The 21,507-nt window shown below is 47.2% G+C and overlaps 1 protein-coding gene across 3 annotated transcripts in view; it reads right to left on the bottom strand.

Annotated features, from left to right (window-relative positions):
- The window catches only part of MTUS1 (microtubule associated scaffold protein 1), a 460,214-nt gene that overhangs the window by 339,914 nt on the left and 98,793 nt on the right, over positions 1-21,507 (bottom strand). The window contains exon 1 of one of the 3 annotated variants that reach the window (XM_063920829.1): positions 9,993-10,262. The exons of the other annotated variants lie outside the window; for them this stretch is intronic. The gene's annotated coding sequence lies outside the window, so the exon portion shown is untranslated. Of the gene's footprint in view, positions 1-9,992; positions 10,263-21,507 lie in introns of those variants that run through there. 3 annotated transcript variants of the gene reach the window in all.

Genomic DNA, 21,507 nt, shown 5'->3' with positions numbered 1-21,507 from the left:
TATATGTTGTGGAAAACTACACTGAGGGACACACCCCTTTCTGAGTGATCACGCCTCTTTTCTAGAGTGTGCCTTCGGCGCGCGCATAGTTCCAGCCTTTACATTTCCATACCCCCACTTCAACATTTCCACTTCAACCACTGGTTGTGTGTATTTTAATAAAGAATGATGTGCACTTGTATGTTGTTATACAGGTTGAGTATCCCTTATCCAAAATGCTTGGGACCAGAGGTATTTTGGATAATGGATTTTTCCGTAGTTTGGAATAATTAGATACCATAATGAGATTTCATGGTGATGGGACCTAAATCTAAGCACAGAATGCATTTATGTTTCATATACACCTTATACACACAGCCTGAAGGTAATTTTTGCCAATATTTTTTATAACTTTGTGCATTAAACAAAGTGTGTGTACATACACACAATTCATTTATGTTTCATATACACCTTGTATACACAGCCTGAAGGTCATTTAATACAATATTATTAATAACTTTGTGTATTAAACAAAGTTTGTGTACACTGAGCCATCAAAAAACAAATATTTCACTATCTCACTCTCACTCAAAAAAGTCTGTATTTCGGAATATTCTGTATTTCGGAATATATGGATATGGGATACTCAACCTGTAATATTAATTATATTTGTAAGAGCATAGACTAAAAAGTAGGAGGAGTCAGGAATAGTAAGGGGAGAAGTCAGATTCTGACACAGAGGTGGACCTGTGTGCTTCAAAAATGCCAGGGCCTATTTTTAATCCCAGTCCGGCCCTTCTAATAGGTACCTGTTTCTGCCTACGGTGAATCTTTCCATTGCACCAGTGGCTGTGTTGAGATGGAATCGGTATGTTTTACAGGCAGATGGGATGCAGACTGCCAGCATACAGACAACAGATTCCACTCAATGCTACAAGCCCACTCAGTTGGTAGCGTAAACACACCAACTGATTAGGAATACCCTGTGGAGGTCAGTATTCCGTCCAGCAGTTGCTATCTCAGCTGATTCTCTTCCCACATCTGCCTACTGGACTTTTCCTGTGTTAATCTCCTCCACTCACACTTACTCTACCTATGAAACTCTCAACCTCTTCAAAGCTTCAAAACCCCTTTTTTAAAACGAGAGTCTATCAACTCTCTTAAGAAACTGCTTTTGTCCCTGCACACTGACTCACCACTATGTCACCCATGTCTGACTGCGCTCGCATATAAATTGTAAGCTCCCAGGATAAGGGACCTGCTGCCTGGTGTTTTTTCGCTTTCTTTACCTATGCCATCAACACAACCTCCCCCATGGGATTATTTTTTTACAAATCAGTGGCTCTGAGGTCTACAGCACTATTCTAGCAGATACAGTATGCACAAGCAACTGCATATACAGATGTGCAAACGCAAACTGTTCAGGCAAATTTTTTGCATCCACTATATCAGGGCCGGTGCTAGGGTTTTCGGCGCCCCCCTGCAAACTATAAATTTGCGCCCTCCCATAGTTTTCACACATTACGGCAGACAGCGTCCCCTTTTTCACACATTACGGCAGACAGCATCCCCAATTTTACACATTATGGCAGACAGCGTCCCCTTTTTACACATTACAGCAGACAGCATCCCCCTTTTAACACATTACGGCAGACAGCGTCCCCTTTTTTACACATTACGGCAGACAGTCCCCTTTTTACACATTACAACAGACTGCGTCCCCCTATTTACACATAACGGCAGACAGCGTGTCTTTTTACACATTACGACAGACAGCGTCACCAATTTTACACATTATGGCAGACAGCGTCCCCCTTTTTACACATTACGGCAGACAGCGTCCCCCTGGACTGGAGCCGCAGCAGCGCTATGTCCTTGGTAGAGGCGCCGCTGCAGCAGTACCCTCTCCTTCCGCATTGGCTGCCCGGCGCTGCTGTGAATGCTGGGATGAGGGAAGCGCATCCCAGCATTCACAGCAGCCCCGGGTAGCCAATGCGGAAGCAGAGGGGACTGCTGCAGCTCCGCCACTACCAATTACATAGCGCTGCTGCGGCTCCAGTCCCCCCCCCTCCCTCCTCCTCCTCCTCCTCCTCCTCCTCCCCCCCCCGCCCCCGCATCCGGTGCTGCTGCTGCTCTCCTCTTCTCCTCCGGACGCGGCGCACACAGCACAGAACAGGCGGCTTGTAATGAGTCAATGTGACCAATTCCAAGCTGCTGGCTGTGCGCCCTCAGGGCAACTACGCTGTGTGCAGGCACACCTGGCACATACGTAGTTACGGCGCTGGTACACACACACACTGTAGATACACACACTCACGATACCATCTGGCCGGCCGGATTTGTAGTAGCACAAGCTGCTTCTGTCCTCCTCTGCACTGAAGCCTGGTCCCATGTAGCGCCGCCCCTCGGCGCTGTGTAGCTCTGCCCCCTTTTCGGACAGGACACGGACACTGCAGGTAGAGGAGGGGGGGGGGGTTGTGTGTGTAGGAGTAGGCTCAAGCTGCCAGCGCCGCTGCCTGTCAAACGATGTGACAGGCACAGCAGCCGGCAGCAGCAGGGTCCCAGGCGCAGCACAGGGATGCAAAGCAGGCACAGCGCCTCTCCTGCCTGGCGCCTACCTGCTTTGCATCCCTTTGCTGAGCAGGTAGTGCCAGGCCAGCACTATTTAAATGAGGTCCTATAGTGTGTATGCCTAAACAGCCAAAGGAGGCCATTTATCTTCAGTGTAGACACTTTGTTTGCTTTAAATAGGCTTAATTTACAGCTTACTACAAATAGCTAGAAATAATAAGAATTTACTTACCGATAATTCTATTTCTCGGAGTCCGTAGTGGATGCTGGGGTTCCTGAAAGGACCATGGGGAATAGCGGCTCCGCAGGAGACAGGGCACAAAAAGTAAAGCTTTCCGATCAGGTGGTGTGCACTGGCTCCTCCCCCTATGACCCTCCTCCAGACTCCAGTTAGGTACTGTGCCCGGACGAGCGTACACAATAAGGGAGGAATTTTGAATCCCGGGTAAGACTCATACCAGCCACACCAATCACACTGTACAACCTGTGATCTGAACCCAGTTAACAGTATGATAACAGCGGAGCCTCTGAAAAGATGGCTCACAACAACAATAACCCGATTTAGTTAGCAATAACTATGTACAAGTATTGCAGATAATCCGCACTTGGGATGGGCGCCCAGCATCCACTACGGACTCCGAGAAATAGAATTATCGGTAAGTAAATTCTTATTTTCTCTATCGTCCTTGTGGATGCTGGGGTTCCTGAAAGGACCATGGGGATTATACCAAAGCTCCCAAACGGGCGGGAGTGTGCAGATGACTCTGCAGCACCGAATGAGAGAACTCCAGGTCCTCTTTTGCCAGGGTATCAAATTTGTAGAATTTTACAAACGTGTTCTCCCCCGACCACGTAGCTGCTCGGCAAAGTTGTAATGCCGAGACCCCTCGGGCAGCCGCCCAAGATGAGCCCACCTTCCTTGTGGAATGGGCCTTAACAGATTTAGACTGTGGCAGGCCTGCCACAGAATGTGCAAGTTGAATTGTGCTACCAATCCCACGAGCAATCGACTGCTTAGAAGCAGAAGCACCCAGCATTGTTGGGTGCATACAGGATAAACAGCAAGTCAGATTTCCTGACTCCAGCCAACCTGGAAACTATATTTTCAGGGCCCTGATAACATCCAGCAACTTGGAGTCCTCCAAGTCCCTAGTAGCCGCAGGTACCACAATAAGCTGGTTCAGGTGAAACGCTGACACCACCTTAAGGAGAAACTGGGGACGAGTCCGCAGCTTTGCTCTGTCCGAATGGACAATCAGATATGGCTTTGTGAGATAAAGCCGCCAATTCTGACACTCGCCTGGCCGAGGCCAGGACCAACAGCATGGTCATTTTCCATGTGAGATATATCAAATCCACAGATTTGAGTTGTTTAAACCAATGTGATTTTTTAGGAATCCCAAAACTACGTTGAGATCGCCCAGTGCCACTGGAGACATCAAAGGGGCTGTATATGCAGTACTCCCTTAACAACTTCTGGACTTCAGGAACTGAAGCCAATTTCTTTCTGGAAGAAAATCAACAGGCCGAAATTTGAACCTTAATGGACCCAATTTGAGACCCATAGACACTCCTGTTTGCAGGAAATGTAGAAATTAACCTAGTTGAAATTCTTCCGTGGAGCCTTCCTGGACTCACACCCTGGCACATATTTTCACCTAAGTGGTGATAATGTTGTGCGGTCACCTCCTTCCTGGCTCTGACCAGGGTAGGGATGACCTCTTCCGGAATGCCTCTTTCCCTTAGGATCCGGCGTTCACCCGCCTTGGCGTCAACGCAGCTGCGGTAAGTCCCGGAACAGACACGGTTCTTGCCGAATCAAGACCCTTCTTAGTATCTCTTGAAGTTCCGGGAACCAAGTCCTTCTTGGCCAAACCGGAGCCACGAGTATAGTTCTTACTCCTCTCCTTCCTATCATTTTCAATACATTGGGTATGAAAAGCAGAGGATGGAACACATACACCGACTGGTACACCGACGGTGTTACCAGAGCGTCCCAGCTATTGCCTGAGTGTCTCTTGACCTGGCGCTTCAGGTGGGACGCCATCATAACCACCTTTGGTCTTTCCCAACGGTTTACAATCATGTGGAAACTTCCAGATTAAGTTTCCACTTTTCCGGGTGGAATTCATTTATGCTGAGGAAATCTTCCCAGTTGCCCACTCCCGGAATGAACACTGCTGACAGTGTTATCACATGATTTTCCGCCCAGCGAAGAATCCTTGCTGTCATTGCCCTCCTGCTTCTTGTGTCGCCCCGTCTGATAACGTGGGCGACCGCCAGGATGATGTCCTACTGGATCAGCACCGGTTGACTTTGAAGCAGGAGTCTTCCTAGGCTCAGAGCATTGTAAATTGCCCTTAGCTCCAGTATATTCATGTGGAGAGAAGTCTCCAGACTTGACCACACTTCCTTGGAAATTTTTTTCCCTGTGTGACTACTCCCCAGCCTCTCAGGCTGGTATCCGTGGTCCCCAGAACACAGTCCTGAATGCTGAGTGTGCTGCCCTCTAAAAGATGAGCACTCTGCAGCCCCCACAGAAGAGACACCCTTGTCCTTGGAGACAGGATTATCCGCTGATGCATCTGAAAATGCGATCCGGACCATTCGTCCAGCAAATCCCCTGAGATCTGCCGAATGGAATCGCTTCGTAAGAAGCCACCATTTTTCCCAGGACTCCTGTGCATTGATGCACTGATACTTGGCCTGGTTTTAGGAGGTTTCTGACTAGGTCGAATAACTCCTTGGCTTTTTCCTCCCGGAGGAACACCCTTTTTCTGGACTATGCCCAGAATCATTCCTAGGAACAGCAGACGTATCGTCGGAAAACAGCTGCGATTCTTGGAATATTTAGAATCCAGTCGTGCTGTCGTAGAACTACTTTAGATAGTGCTCTTCCGACCTCCAACTGTTCTCTAGAACTTGCCCTTTTCAGGATATCGTCCAAGTAAGGGATAATTTAGATGCCTTTTTTCTTTGAAGAAACATCTTTTCGGCCATTACCTTGGTAAAAGGCCCGGGGTGCCGTGGATAATTCAAACGGCATCGTCTGAAACTGATATTGACAGTTCTGTACCACGAACCAGAGGTACCCTTGTTGAGAAGGGCAAATTTGGACATGGAGGTAATCCTTGATGTCCAGGGACACCATATAGTCCCCTTTTTTCCGGTTCGCTATCACTGCTCTGAGTGACTCCATCTCGATTTGAACCTTTTATGTAAGTGTTCAAAGATTTCAGTTTAGACTATGTCTCACCAAGCCGTCTGGCTTCAGTACCACAATATAGTGTGGAAAAATAATACCCTTTTCCTTGTTGTAGGAGGGGTACTTTGATTATCACCTGCTGGATATACAGCTTGTGAATTGTTTCCAATGCTGCCTCCCTGTCGGAGGGAGCCGTTGGTAAAGCAGACTTCAGAAACCTGCGAGGAGAAGATGTCTCGACTCTCCAATCTGTACCCCTGGGATAATACTTGTACTATCTAGGGGTCAACCTGCGAGTGATCCCACTGCGCGCTGAGACTCTTGAGACTACCCCCCCACCTTGAGTCCGCTTGCACGGCCCCAGCGTCATGCTGAGGACTTGGCAGACGCGGTGGAGGGCTTCTTTTCCTGGGAAGGGGCTGCCTGCTGCAGTCTACTTCCCTTACCTCTATGTCTGGGCAGATATGACTGGCCTTTTGCCTGCATGCCCTCATGGGAAAAGAAGGATTGAGGCTGAAAAGACGGTGTCTTTTTCAGCTGAGATGTAACTTGGGGTAAAAAGGTTGGATTTCCCAGCTGTTGCCGTGGTCCCCAGGTCCGATGGACCGACCCCAACTAACTCCTTCCCTTTATACGGCAATACTTCCATGTGCCGTATGGGATCTGTATCACCTGACCACTGTCGTGTCCATGACATCTTCTGGGTGATATGGACAACGTACTTATCTTGATGCCAGAGAGCAAATATCCCTCTGTGCATCTCACGTACATATATATAGAATGCATCCTATTAAATGCTCTATATGAATAAAATATTTTCAGTCAGGGAATCCGACCAAGCCAACCCAGCACTGCATCTCCAGGCTGATGGCGATCGCTGGTCGCAGTATAACCACCGTATGTGTGTATATACTTTTTAGGATATCTTTCCAGCTTCCTATCAGCTGGCTCCTTGAGGGCGGCCGTATCTGGAGACGGTAACGCCACTTGATAAGCGTGTGAGCGCCTTATCACCCTAAGGGGTGTTTCCCAACGCGCCCTAATTTCTGGCGGGAAAGGGTATAACGCCAATATTTGCTATCGGGGTAACCCCACGCATCATCACACACTTCATTTTATTTTATCTGATTCAGGAAAAACTACAGGTAGTTTTTTCACTCCCACATAATACCCTTTTTTGTGGTACTTGTAGTATCAGAAATATGCAACACCTCCTTCATTGCCCTTAACGTGTGGCCCTAATGAGAAATACGTTTGTTTATTCACCGTCGACACTGGATTCAGTGTCCGTGTCTGTGTCTGTGTCGACCGACTGAGGTAAATGGGCGTTTTTAACGCCCCTGACGGTGTTTCTGAGACGCCTGGACCGGTACTAATAGTTTGTCGGCCGTCTCACGTCGTCAACCGACCTTGCAGCGTGTTGACATTCTCACGTAATTCCCTAAATAAGCCATCCATTCCGGTGTCGACTCCCTAGAGAGTGACATCACCATTACAGGCAATTTCTCCGCCTCCTCACCAACATCGTCCTCATACATGTCGACACACACGTACCGACACACAGCACACACACCGGGAATGCTCTGACAGAGGACAGGACCCACACTAGCCCTTTGGGGAGACAGAGGGAGAGTTTGCCAGCACACACCAAAACGCTATAATTATATAGGGACAACCTTATATAAGTGTTTTCCCTTATAGCATCTTTATATATATCTCAATATCGCCAAAATCAGTGCCCCCCCTCTCTGTTTTAACCCTGTTTCTGTAGTGCAGTGCAGGGGAGAGCCTGGGAGCCTTCTCTCCAGGCTTTCTGTGAGAGAAAATGGCGCTGTGTGCTGAGGAGATAGGCCCCGCCCCTTTTTCGGCGGGCTCGTCTCCCGCTATTTAGTGAATCTTGGCAGGGGTTAAATATCTCCATATAGCCTCTGGGGGCTATATGTGAGGTATTTTTCGCCAAAAAAGGTTTTCATTTGCCTCCCAGGGCGCCCCCCTCCCAGCGCCCTGCACCCTCAGTGACTGCCGTGTGAAGTGTGCTGAGAGGAAAATGGCGCACAGCTGCAGTGCTGTGCGCTACCTTTAGAAGACTGCAGGAGTCTTCAGCCGCCGATTCTGGACCTCTTCTTACTTCAGCATCTGCAAGGGGGCCGGCGGCGCGGCTCCGGTGACCATCCAGGCTGTACCTGTGATCGTCCCTCTGGAGCTGATGTCCAGTAGCCAAGAAGCCAATCCATCCTGCACGCAGGTGAGTTCACTCCTTCTCCCCTAAGTCCCTCGTTGCAGTGATCCTGTTGCCAGCAGGACTCACTGTAAAATAAAAAACCTAAGCTAAACTTTCTCTAAGCAGCTCTTTAGGAGAGCCACCTAGATTGCACCCTTCTCGGCCGGGCACAAAAATCTAACTGGAGTCTGGAGGAGGGTCATAGGGGGAGGAGCCAGTGCACACCACCTGATCGGAAAGCTTTACTTTTTGTGCCCTGTCTCCTGCGGAGCCGCTATTCCCCATGGTCCTTTCAGGAACCCCAGCATCCACAAGGACGATAGAGAAAAATCCATTAAACTCACAAGAGAACCTAATCAGAATATGAAATTAACATACAGTTTGGAATCTACGTACAGTAAATAATCAATAAAAAATTTAAATATTCAGCAAGTTTCACTTCAGTATTGCCCTATACTGAATTTTATCAGTCTTCCTTGTGATTTTTGTTCATAAACCACCACAAATACAGCTTCCATGTACTAAATGCCATCACTTAGGCCACTACAGGTTGAGTATCCCATATCCAAATATCCGAAATACGGAATATTCCGAAATACGGACTTTTTGAGTGAGAGTGAGATGGAGAAACTTTTTTGTTTTTTGAAGGCTCAATGTACAGAAACTTTGTTTAATACACAAAGTTATTAAAAATATTGTATTAAATGACCTTCAGGCTGTGTGTATAAGGTGTATATAAAACATAAATGTATTTTGTGCTTAGACTTAGGTCCCATCGCCATGATATCTCATTATGGTATGCAATTATTCCAAAATACGGAAAAATTCCATATCCAAAATACCTCTGGTCCCAAGCATTTTGGATAAGGAATACTCAACCTGTATTTAATTAGGGTACATAATTAGGGTTGCAGAACAGAGGGACAGCTCTATTAAGCCTGGAGAAGTGATAAAGCAGTGATAAGTGGAAGGTGATAACGCACCAGCCAATCATTAAGGATTTGGGGGGAAAAATAAAATAAAAAGACAGTTAGGAGCTGATCAGCTTCCACATTATCACTGCTTCATCACTTCTCCGGGCTTAATACATCTGCCTATGTATTTGGTATTCAGTTAGATCTGAAAATATATATTCCCAGCATCCCGACATTATGTACAAAGCAGGTCCCATTAGACTGAACCTCCTAAGACAATAGGAGAATGGATCCATAGGAAGCAGCAGAGACAAAGGGACAATCTGCTAGGAAGTAGAGATGGGAGGTAGGATCCAGAAGAGGGACAGTTGGGAGGTAAAGCAACGCACCAATCACAATGCAGCTTTCCTCTCCTGGAGCACAGCATTCCTGTATGTGCTGACAGAGCCAAGTGTTGATGAGGATTATAATAGAAGTGAGACCGCGTCACTAGCACACCACTCCACAATAAACAACCAAACACACCTCTAAGCAAACTTACCATACATTAAATACTATATATACTCTTTTACAGGGCGATTCAAAGCGTACTTTAGTGACTTTACTGCAGACTACTATACTAGATAAAGCACAGCCACATAACGCAAGCCTTCTCTTCCTCATGTCATGCAGTACATGTCACAGCTTCTGGTATACATAATAGAAGGAGAGTTAAACTGCATTCTTTTCGACATCAGAGGCTGAAACCTGGCAAGGAAAGAGCTTAATTTACACAAGGATCAGAAAGAAATGGCAGAGCTTAGTTGTGTTTGGATTCCGCCGCGTGACATTTGACCGCATTTTTTCTAAATGAAGACGACTAAAAGCTTTATAACCATCCCACTAAAGCAGGCTTCATTCCTTTATCCCATCCGCAGTGCACACTTCTTCCATCTATAGACAAGGGTGTCACGCAGAGGACGCCAGGAGGTGACAAGCCTTCTCCGCAGTGCCTTTGGATTTTGTAAATAGATTCAGCCACTGCTAAAGTCCCCAAAGGCTTCATTTCCTTTCACAAACTGCAGCTGCACGTATGACAGACGTGATGGTATGCAGAACTCACCTCGCTCTCCTTGTACCTTCGCCGGCCAGACAAAAGGAGCTCTTAACGGTGCCAGAGTATTCCTGCTCTGCAGTGAGAGATGCTCCAAATGAGGGGAACTGCAGTATTTCCAGCTATGCAAAGGAATCCAGAGAGCCCTCTCTGAGCAGTGTGCAGGCTAAGCTCAGTGACTTGCTCTCAGATTGTACAAGAATTTCCTTTAGAAATCCTGCCAGCATTAGTCATGCCCTCTGCCAGATCATTAAATACACGCTTACACCTGATTTTTTTTTTTTCCAACACAAGATCAAGGTCCACAGTGATGTGTGGCAGCAAGCTGCTTGACAAAGTGGGCAAATGCTGAGTCTATACTTGTGGGACGGAGGGGGAGGGACCGGGGGCCAGGCATATCAGCATTCCCAGTTGCCTAGCAATGACATTGATCATTTTGAAAGAATTCATGAATGAAAGTGGGGGAAAAGTTTGCAAAGAAAAAAGCCGTAAAATGTTTTCTCTGTCTAGTCCCTTTACTACAGACCAGCAGTTCTCCAGCTTCCTAGTCAACTGTGTCTAATTACAATGTGCCTTGTACAGTCTTGTAAGAGGATGCGGAGTAAGCATATTACCTCCCACAATCCAGGCTCAAACTTGGCACAGGAAAAACATGCATTATTAAGAAGGGAAGCAGCAAAAGCCAGATTCTGCACTGGATACCTATAGCCAATATCAACAGCACAGAGTCTGCCTTTGCTTCCACAGTTGCCTAATCTTTTCCTTATGGCTTAGAAGGGTTAAGTCTCAGTGGGACCCCTAGGCAGCATACCGATTTGAGCCCCTTTCCACACATTTTGTTAGTTAACAAAAAATAAAACAAAATATTGATTCATATAATAACATTCATTTTAAGAATTTAACACAAAGTGTTTTAGAATGGATAATAAACTATATAACGAAAGCAAAAGGATCTAGACAAACAAAAATGGAACATAATAACTTTGTATAAGTTTCCCGCAACTTTTAAAACCGTTAACAATTAATAAAAACCTATGGTGAACTATGGGAAATATCACATATGGCGTATCCAGTCATATCCAATCCATTTTTGGCAGGTGAAAACGGATCGATATCGCGATTAATGACCAATGGTCATTATCGCAGTACCTAATTAGAGTCTGTTTTCATCATCCGAAAACGGACCCGCGATCTTTTCCCCGATCTCATGTGTTATCGTGGCTCGGGCAGCCACTTATGAGGCACCCGAAGCATAATCCACGGTAAGTGCCAACCTGCAATATGACAGAAGCGGATTGATTGGTATTTTATATATCTATATTATATATCTCTATATCTATATCTATATCTATATCTCTCTATATCTCTATATCTCTATATCTCTATATCTCTATATCTCTATATCTCTATATCTCTATATCTCTATATCTCTATATCTCTATATCTCTATATCTCTATATCTCTATATCTCTATATCTCTATATCTCTATATCTCTATATCTCTATATCTCTATATCTCTATATCTCTATATCTCTATATCTCTATATCTCTATATCTCTATATCTCTATATCTCTATAAGATTTTAAACCTACCGGTAGATCTTTTTCTCGTAGTCCGTAGAGGATGCTGGGGACTCCGTAAGGACCATGGGGAATAGACTGGCTCCGCAGGAGACATGGGCACTTAAAGACTTTGACTCTGGGTGTGCACTGGCTCCTCCCTCTATGCCCCTCCTCCAGACCTCAGTTAGAGAAACTGTGCCCAGAGGAGACGGACAGTACAAGGAAAGGATTTTTGTAATCCAAGGGCAAGATTCATACCAGCCACACCAATCACACCGTATAACTTGTGATATACTACCCAGATAACAGTATGAAAAACAACATAGCATCAGTCCAAGACCGATGAAACTATAACATAACCCTTATGCAAGCAATAAATATACAAGTCTTGCAGAAGTAGTCTGCACTTGGGACAGGCGCCCAGCATCCTCTACGGACTACGAAAAATAGATTTACCGGTAGGTTTAAAATCTTATTTTCTCTAACGTCCTAGAGGATGCTGGGGACTCCGTAAGGACCATGGGGATTATACCAAAGCTCCCAAATGGGCGGGAGAGTGCGGATGACTCTGCAGCACCGATTGAGCAAACAGGAGGTCCTCCTAAGCCAGGGTATGAAACTTATAGAACTTTGCAAAGGTGTTTGACCCCGACCAAGTAGCAGCCCGGCACAGCTGTAGTGCCGAGACCCCTCGGGCAGCCACCCAAGAAGAGCCCACCTTCCTAGTGGAATGGGCCTTAACCGATTTTGGTAACGGCAATCCTGCCGTAGAATGCGCCTGCTGAATCGTGTTACAGATCCAGCGAGCAATAGTCTGCTTTGAAGCAAGGCCGCCAACTTTGTTGCCTGCATACAGGACAAACAGCGCTTCTGTTTTTCTGATCCCAGCCGTTCTGGCCATGTAAATTTTCAAAGCCCTGACCACATCCAGGGACTCTGAATCCTCCAAGTCACGTGTAGCTACAGGCACGACAATAGGTTGGTTCATATGAAAGGATGAGACCACCTTAGGTAGGAATTGAGGACGGGTCAGCAATTCCACTCTATCCATATGGAAAACCAGATAGGGGCTTCTATGTGATAAAGCCGCCAATTCCGAAACTCGCCTAGCCGGAGCCAAGGCTAACATGACCCCCTTCCAGGTAAGATATTTCAACTCCACTGTCTTAAGTGGTTCAAAGCAATGTGACTTAAAGAAACTTAACACCACGTTAAGGTCCCAAGGCGCCACCGGAGGTACAAAAGGAGGCTGAATATGCAGTACTCCCTTCACAAAAGTTGTACTTCAGGTAATGAGGCCAATTTCTTTTGAAAGAAAATGGATAAGGCCGAAATCTGAACTTTTATTGGAGCCTAATTTTAGGCCCAAATTCACTCCAGTTTGTAGGAGGTGACTAAAACGGCCCAGGTGGAATTCTTCCATAGGAGCATTCCTGGCCTCACACCAAGAAACCTATTTTCTCCATATTCGGTGATAATGTTTAGATGTCACGTCCTTCCTAGCCTTTATTTGCGTAGGAATGACCTCATACGGAATACCTTTTTCCGCTAGGATCCGGCGTTCAACCGCCATGCCGTCAAACATGGTAAGTCTTGGAACAGACAGGGACCTTGTTGTAACAAGTCCTGCCTTAGAGGAAGAGGCCACGGATCTTCTGTGAGCATTTCTTGCAGATCTGGATACCAGGTCCTTCGTGGCCAATCTGGAACAATGAGAATTGCTCTCACTCCTCTTTGTCTTATTATCCTCAACACCTTGGGTATGAGAGGAAGAGGAGGAAAACACATATACCGACTGGAACACCCACGGTGTCACTAGGGTGTCTACAGCTACCGCCTGAGGGTCTCTTGACCTGGCGCAATACCTTTGTAGCTTTTTGTTGAGACGGGATGCCATCATGTCTATTTGGGGTAGTCCCCACCGACTTGCAATCTGTGCGAAGACTTCCTGATGAAGTCCCCACTCTCCCGGATGCAGAGCGTGTCTGCTGAGGAAGTCTGCTTCCCAGTTGTCCATTCCCGGAATGAACACTGCTGACAGAGCGCTTACATGATTCTCCGCCCAGCGAAGAACTCTGGTGGCTTCCACCATTGCCACTCTGCTCCCTGTGCCGCCTTGGCGGTTTACATGAGCTACTGCGGTGATGTTGTCTGACTGGATCAGAACTGGTCGATTGCGAAGTAAGATCTCCGAATGACGTAGGGCGTTGTATATGGCCCTTAGTTCCAGGATGTTGATGTGAAGACAAGTCTCTTGACTTAACCAAAGTCCTTGGAAATTTCTACCCTGTGCGACCGCTCCCCAACCTCGGAGGCTCGCGTCCGTGGTCACCAGGATTCAGTCCTGAATGCCGAACCTGCGGCCCTCTAGAAGGTGAGCACTGTTTAGCCACCACAGGAGAGATAATCTGGCCCTGGGGGACAGGGCGATCCGCTGATGCAATTGCAGATACGACACGGACCATTTGTCCAATAGGTCCCATTGGAAGGCCCTTGCATGGAATCTGCTGTATGGAATGGCTTCGTATGTTGCCACCATCTTTCCCAGAACTTGAGTGCAATGATGTACTGACACTTGTTTTGGTTTCAACAAGTTCATGACTAGAGTCATGAGTTCCTGCGCTTTTCCCTTCCGAAGAAAAACCCTTTTCTGGTCTGTGTCCAGAATCATGCCCAAGAAGGGCAGACGAGTTGTAGGATTCAGCTGCGACTTTGGAATATTGAGAATCCAGCCGTGTCGCTGTAACACATTCAGTGAAAGTGATACGCTGCTCAGCAACTTCTCCCGTGATCTCACTTTTATGAGGAGATCGTCCAAGTACGGGATAATTGTGACACCCTGCTTACGCCGGAGCACCATCATTTCCGCCATTACCTTGGTGAAAATTCTCGGGGCCGTGGAAAGCCCAAACGGCAACGTCTGAAATTGGTAATGATAATCCTGTACCGCAAATCTCAGGTACGCCTGATGAGGAGGATATATGGGGACAAGTAGGTATGCATCCTTTATGTCCAGAGATACCAAAAAATCTCCCCCTTCTAGGCTGGAGATGACCGCCCTGAGTGATTCCATCTTGAACCGTTTTAAGTAAAGGTTCAGGGCTTTTAAATTTAAAATGGGTCTAACCGAACCGTCCGGTTTCGGAACCACAAACAGAGTTGAGTAGTACCCCTGCCCTCTTTGAAGCAGGGGAACCTCTACCACCACTTGTTGCAGACAATTTGTGAATCGCATGTAACACTATCTCCCTTTCCAGGGGTTGTTTCGGTAGGGCCGATTTGAAAAAAACGGCGTGGAGGCACTTCTTCAAATTCCAGCTTGTAACCCAGGGCAACAATTTCTATTGCCCATGGATCCACCTGTGAGCGGACCCAGACGTGGCTGAACAGTCGAAGACGTGCCCCCACAGGAGCTGACTCCCTCAGGGGAGCCCCAGCGTCATGCGGTGGATTTAGCAGAGGCCGGGGAGGACTTCTGTTCCTGGGAACTAGCTGTGTTGTGCAGCTTTTTCCCTCTGCCCTTACCTCTGGCAAGAAAGGACGAACCACGTGCTCTCTTGTTTTTATTGGAACGAAAGGACTGCATTTGATAATGAGGCGCTTTCTTAGATTGTAAGGGAATATATGGCAAAAAAATGTATTTACCTGCCGTAGCAATGGAGACGAGATCAGAGAGGCCCTCTCCGAACAATTCCTCACCCTTGTAAGGCAACAACTCCATATGCCTCTTTTAGTCGGCATCACCTGTCCATTGCATGTGCCACAGGACACGTCTAGCAGAAATCGACATAGCGTTGACTCTAGAACCCAGTGGACTAACGTCTCTATGGGCATGTCTTATATATATATATATATATTATATATATATATATATATATATATATATATATATATATATATATATATATATATATAATCTATATATATCTCAACATTTTTTACACACATATATATATATATATATAACCTAGTATATATATCTATATATATATATATATATATATATATATATTTATTTATTTATTTAATTTATTAGGGACAATAACATGGTATCCTTATCTAGGGTTTCAATCTCCGCTGATAAGATATCTGTCTACGCTGCTACAGCGCTATAAACCCAGGCCGACACAATCGCAGGTCTGAGTAGTGTACCAGAATGTGTGTAAATGGACTTCAAGGTACTTTTACTGAATGCTATCTGCAGGATCCCTGAGGATAACTGTTAAGTCAGCGCTACCTTTTTGGGTAAACGTGTCAATGCCTTGTACACCCTAGGGGAAGATTCCCATCTTATCCTGGCCCCATTAGGGAAAGGATACTCCCTGAGGATTCTTTTTGGGAAGCTGCAGCTTCTTGTCTGGAGATTCCCGCTCTTTTTCTTCATGAGAGGAGGTAAATTTACCTCAGCTTTCTTCCCCTTAAACATGTGTACCCTCGTGTCAGGGACAGATGAGTCATCAGTGATAAGCAAAACATCTTTTATTACAATAATCATATATTGAATACTTTTCTGCCAGTTTTGGCTGTACTTAGCATTATCGTAGTCGACACTGGCGTCAGACTCCGTGTCGATATCAGTGTCTATTATTTTGGATAGTGAGCGTTGTGAGACTCAAAGTCTCTGTGACATAGGGACAGACATGGGTAGATTCCCTGTCTGTTCTCTAATCTTTTGTGTAATAAATTCATCTTAGCACTTAATTTCACATATCAAATCAGGCGTCGGCGTGGTCGACGGAGACACCACACACACATATTTGCTCCATCTCCTCCATAGGAGAGCCTTTTACCTCAGACATGTCGACACACACGTACCGACACACCACACACTCAGGGAATGCTCTTCTGAAGACAGTTCCCCCACAAAGCCCTTTGGAGAGACAGAGAGAGAGAGTATACCAGCACACACCCCAGCGCAATATGACCCAGGAAAAACATAGCAATTTAATGTTTACCCCGTAGCGCTGTTATTATCTGCGCCGAATTATGTGCCCCCCCTCTTCTTTAAAACCCTCTCTTCTACCGTGGTATAAGCAGGGGAGAGTCCGGGGAGCTTCCTGTGGAGCAGTGCTGTGGAGAAAAACATGGCGCTGGCGAGTGCTGAGGGAGAAGCCCCGCCCCCTTGACGGCGGGCTTCAGTCCCGCTTAAAGTGTAAAATTGGCGGGGGCTCATGCATATATACAGTGTCCAGCTGTATATATGCTCTCTTTTGCCAAATAAGAGGTTTATATTGCTGCCCAGGGCGCCCCCCCTTGCGCCCTGCACCCTTACAGTGACCGGAGTATGTGAGGTGTATGGGAGCAATGGCATACCCTCCAACTGTACATTTTTAATAGGTACAGTACCTTTTTTTCATGGTCTGTACCGATTTTTGGCTCTCCAAACTTCCATTGAAAGTATAGGAAAAGGGGCGTGACCACGCCCCCTTTACCCGCGGTCACGCCCCTTTCCCGGATTTGTACCGATTTTTCTCTGTAAAATGTTGGAGGGTATGCAATGGCGCACAGCTGCCGTGCTGTGCGTTACCTCAGTGAAGCTCACAAAGTCTTCTGCCGCCTTTTGAAGCCTTCTTTCTTCTCATACTCACCCGGCTTCTTTCTTCTGGCTCTGAGGAGGACAGCGGCGCGGCTCTGGGACGAACGTCCAGGGCAAACCTGTGTTCCGACTCCCTCTGGAGCTAATGGTGTCCAGTAGCCCAAGAAAAAAGACCTTGAAACTCAGAGAAGTAGGGTTGTTTCTCTCTCCTCAGTCCCTCGATGCAGGGAGTCTGTTGCCAGCAGTGCTCCCTGAAAATAAAAAACCTAACAAATATACTTTCTTAGCAGGAAACTCAGGAGAGCTCCCTGCAGTGCACCCATCTCCTCTGGGCACAGTCTCAAACTGAGGTCTGGAGGAGGGGCATAGAGGGAGGAGGCAGTGCACACCCAGAGTCAAAGTCTTTCTTAAAGTGCCCATGTCTCCTGCGGAGCCGGTCTATTCCCCATGGTCCTTACGGAGTCCCCAGCATCCTCTAGGACGTTAGAGAGAGAATATATATTTATTTATTTATTTCTCCTAATTCCTAGAGGATACTGGGGTCCATTTAGTACCATGGGGTATAGACAGGTCCACTAGGAGCCATGGATCCTTTAAGAATTTGATAGTATTTGCTGGCTCCTCCCTCTATGCACCTCCTACCGGGCAAATGTGCCCGCGCAGGAGCCGGTCATGCTGAAGGAAGCTCCTGAAGAGTTTTCTGCATTTATTTTCTCTGTCTGTTTTCAGGCAGGGCTGGATTGCACCAGCCTGCCTGCTTCGTGGGACTTGGGGGGGGGATGGGAGACACCGCCCAACCTCTTCAAGGGTTAATGGTCCCGTTCCCCGCTGACAGGACACTGAGCTCCTGAGGGACCTATTCGCAAGCCCATCACGGTGAGCGTACAGTTCAGCAGCACGCCGCCACCCCTAACAGAGCCAGAAGAATGAAGATTGGTGAGAACTGAGCCGGCATCTCGGCTAGCGGGGTGCAGGCCATTATGGCAGCATGACGGTACAGAGACACATGGCTTCTAAACGGGGCGGAATGCGTCGCCGGACACAGTACACAACTGCATCCCCTCACTCTGTACACAGTACCCATACTGGCATAACAGACTTAAAACGGTTTTCTCCATTTTAAGCACCAGATTCCTCAGCCAGTATAAAAAAAGTGGGAAAACCGCGCATCACTGCACGAGGGTCCAGCAGCTCACCAGTGCCATTTTCCCTCTGCAGTGGACACAGACGCTGACTGACAGGGACGCGCAGCACCTCCAGTGTGACTCCAAATTACCTCAGCGGTACCAGGTTGTCATAGCAGAGGGGGGGGGGGGGAGCGATTACTAGTGTACCAAGTCCCCTATCAGGGTACTTAGTCTGCGACCCGGCTAAGCTTGGCATTAGCGATAAGGGCACGGTGGGCCTGGCTCCAAACATCTGTGTCTCCCTGAAGGGCTCTTTGTGGGTTAATTGTGCTCAACCTTTCCTCTGTGTGTGTGCTGTCACATTACATTATGTCAGTCAAAGAGTGTGCGTCTTGTACCGCAGAGTGTTCCTCTTCACCAGGGGGTTCACTACTGGGTACTCAGGGTTCACAGACTAGCGGGGCTGAACCGGAATGGATTAATTCTCTTAAGAGAATGATCTCAACTCTTTCTACAGAAATGTCCCGCAATGAGAAAGACGCAAGACTTAAAACAGACTGTAGATGAGTTTATGAACAGAGACTCAGTCCCCAAGACAGTGTCTCAATTCCCTCCCATTTGTACGCAAAAGCCATCTCTGGCCCATATCCTGCAGTCCAACTCTGAGGATGACAGGTTAGACATGGAGGAGGGGGAAGTAGACATAGACGGGGGGGCTCTGTCACAGGGAATAAAGGCTCTTATAGAGGCTATCAGAGATGTTCTGCATATTCCTGATAAGGTGTCAGAGGAGTGTGAGGAATCTTATTTTATTGTAAAAAAAAAAGAAAAGTCTTTAGTCACTTTTCCTGCATCTAAGCAATTGAATACCCTGTTTGAAGAACCATGGGTTAATCCTGATAAGAAGTTTCAGATCCCTAACAGGTTGCTCTCATCTTTTTCCTATTCCTCTGGATGATAAAAAAAATGGGAAAATCCACTGATAGTGGACGCATCAGTCTCCCTGAAAGACGGCTGATCGTAAAATTGAGACTACACTCAAATCATTGTACACATCTGCTGGGGTGGCCCAAAGACCCACTACTGCATGTGCGTAGATCACTAAAGCCAATGCAAAATAGTCAGGTAACCTAATTGAGGGGTTAGACTCCTTATCTAGGGGGGGGATATTGTCTTACTCCTTCAGCATATACAGGACTCTGTGAACTTTATGGTGGAAGCCATAAAGGAAATGGGTATGCTTAACGCACGCACCACCGCTATGGCAGTGTCGGCATGCAGAGGCTTGTGGCTACGCCAGTGGACTGCTGACGCGGATTCCAGGCAAGGCGTGGAAGGCCTACCATTCACAGGAGACGCCTTGTTCGGAGATGAATTAGACAAATGGATCTCCACAGCTACGGCGAGTAGGTCTATGCATCTTCCTTTCGCAGCCCCCACCCCAACTAAGAAGACTTATTCAGCTTCTAAGTTACAGTCCTTTCGGACGGCCAAGTTCAAGGGCAGATCCAGAGGTGCTTCTACGTCCTTCAGCGGCGCAAGAGGTAAACCACGCAAACCAGCAACAGCTGGTGCTCAGGAAGAGAGCTCAGGCTCCGCTTCCTTAAAGAATTCAGCATGATGGTGGACCGCAATGCCTGGAAAGCTGTCAGGTGGGAGCATGCCTACAATTCTTCAGTCAAATGTGGTCAAATTCGTGCCACGATCCCTGGGTCATAAATCTAGTTTCCCAGGGCTACAGACTGGAGTTCCAAGAGCTCCCTCCTCACAGACACTTCAAATTAGTGTAACCAGTTTCACAAGAGGCCAGTACAACTTTACAACTTGCCATCCACAAACTGGTACAGACTCACATCATTGTTCCAGTTCCACCTTATCAGCTAAACAAGGGGTACTATTCCAACTTGTTTGTAGTACAAAAACTGTACGGTTCGGTAAGACCAATTTTGAACCTCAAGTCATTCAACCCGTACATGCAAGTGTTCAAATTCAAGATGGAGTCTCTGAGAGCGGTGATCTCAGGTCTGGAGGAGGGGGAATTCCTAGTGTCTCTGGATATCAAGGATACGTACCTCCACATTCCGATCTGGCCACCTCATCAGGCTTTTCTACGGTTTGCACTGAAGGACTGTCACTACCAGTTCCAGGCCCTGCCATTTGGCCTCTCCACGGCACAGAGGGTGTTCACCAAGGTGATGGCAGAGATCATGTTTCTACTCCACAAACAGTGAGTGAACATAATTCCGTACCTGGACGATCTTCTGATAAAAGCACCATCCAGGGAAAGGTTGCTGATCAGCATTGCTCTCTCAACCAAACTTCTCCAGGATCATGGGTGGATTTTGAATCCTCCAAAATCTCACCTAGAGCCAACACGGAGGCTCCCATTCCTGGGAATGATACTGGATATGGAGTCGCAGAAGGTGTTCCTTCCATTGGAAAAGGCATTAGTAATCCAGTCAATGGTTCGGGATGTCCTAAAGCCAACCCAGATATCGGTGTATCTATGCATTCGCCTTCTGGGGAAAATGGTGGCCTCTTACGAGGCTCTTCAATACAGAAGGTTTCACGCAAGACCCTTCCAGCTTGATCTGTTGGACAAATTGTCCGTATCATATCTTCACATGCACCAGAGGATCAGTCTGTTGCCAAAAGCCAGGATCTCCCTTCTATGGTGGCTACAGACTTCTCACCTCGTCGAGGGTCGGAGGTTAGGAATTCAGAACTGGATTCTGCTAACCACAGACGCAAGCCTCGGAGGTTGGGGAGCAATCACTCAGGGGGTGCAGTTTCGAGGAAGATGGTCAAGTCAGGAAGTCGTCCTTCCAATCAACATTCTGGAACTTAGGGCCACATACAACACCCTTCTGCAGGCCTCACATCTTCAAGATCGGGCCATTCAGGTTCAGTTGGACAATGTGACGGCAGTGATGTACATAAACCGACAGGGCGGAACGAAAGCAGAGCAGCAATGTCAGAGGTGTCAAGAAATCTCCTCTGGGCAGAGAGAAACGCTGTGGCATTGTCAGCGGCCTTCATTCCGGGAGTAGACAACTGGGAAGCAGACTCTCAGCAGACACGACCTGCACCCGGGGAGTGGGGACTTCACCCGGAAGTGTTCAGGTGCTTGACAAGTCGATGGGGATATCCACAGATTGACGTGATGGCTTCTCGTCTCAACAAGAAGCTCAAGTGGTATTGTTCCAGGTCAAGAGACCCGCAGGCGGTAGCAGTAGACGCCCTGACGACTCCATGGGTCTATCAGACAGTGCGCGTGTTTCCTCCACTTCCTCTGAT

Source organism: Pseudophryne corroboree, chromosome 1 (assembly GCF_028390025.1).
Source record: "Pseudophryne corroboree isolate aPseCor3 chromosome 1, aPseCor3.hap2, whole genome shotgun sequence".
NCBI classification, from domain to species: Eukaryota; Metazoa; Chordata; class Amphibia; order Anura; family Myobatrachidae; genus Pseudophryne; species Pseudophryne corroboree.
The sequence above is the reverse complement of the archived record's forward strand: the minus strand, read 5'-3'. Positions and strand labels throughout refer to the sequence as shown.